The sequence below is a fragment of the Eurypyga helias genome, unplaced genomic scaffold, assembly GCF_000690775.1.
Source record: "Eurypyga helias isolate BGI_N326 unplaced genomic scaffold, ASM69077v1 scaffold9824, whole genome shotgun sequence".
Classification (NCBI taxonomy): Eukaryota; Metazoa; Chordata; class Aves; order Eurypygiformes; family Eurypygidae; genus Eurypyga; species Eurypyga helias.
Window position 1 is genome coordinate 12601 of NW_010246890.1, and position 826 is coordinate 13426.

At 45.9% G+C, this 826-nt stretch overlaps 1 protein-coding gene across 1 annotated transcript in view; it reads right to left on the reverse strand.

Annotated features, from left to right (window-relative positions):
* Nucleotides 1-826, reverse strand: part of LOC104508826 (serine/threonine-protein kinase TAO3-like) — a gene marked incomplete at its 3' end in the record, with an annotated part of 12171 nt that overhangs the window by 10887 nt on the left and 458 nt on the right. Inside the window, exon 2 of the mRNA XM_010150568.1 lies at nt 626-819. The remainder of the gene's footprint in view (nt 1-625; nt 820-826) is intronic.

The window sequence follows — 826 nt, forward strand, 5'->3', positions numbered from 1 at the left end:
ATCACATTTGCAATAGTACAAATCTTGATGGATTCATCCCATCCCCCTCCCTCTTTGTAAGCCCACAGCCCGCTGTAAGCCCTCTCCGTTATCGCAACCCAGCAATCCTTCCGAGGGATCAAGCTGAAAAAAAATGCAGTCACGGTACGGCTGCTTGAAATAAATGAATGAATGAAAAAACAGCCAGCAGCTCAGCCGGGAAGCAGCAGCGACCTTATTGTTTCAAACCCCATCTGCATCTCCACAGCGTTTAAACACATTTCACAGGAGCACATATACACACTTTATGCACATGCAAATAAACATATTGAGGAAAGGGATGGGTGGAAAAGAGGGGAGGGGGAGGAAAAAAAAAATAAAATAATCTGGGATGTTATTAACTTCACCAGGAAGGTGGCTTATCTCACATATACTGGAAATACACAGAGAAATTAAATATATTCCACATTTTACATCTCACACACAGAGAGCTAAAATATCCTTCAGTGCAATATCTAGTTGCTATGCCAACAACAACAACCAAAAAAATCAGGAAAGGGGGAAAAAAAAAATTAAAAAAAAAAATCGCTGAGCCCTTTGCAGAGGGAGAGGGGGAGAGGGGAGGTGGGGTGGGGTGGCTGCTTACCAAAGATGCTGATTTGATTGTGGCAAAGCGCTCTCGGTTCCGGTAGTGGAGGGCCTGATTCTGCACTGACTGGGTAGGCCGCACCTCAGGCCTGCGATCCCTGTGGCCCACCTCATCCCTTATAAATACATGATCCTGCAGAAATGGATAAAAACAAGGAGAAAGTCCGGCTGTGCTCTTCCCGCGGCGGCTGCCTCTCTC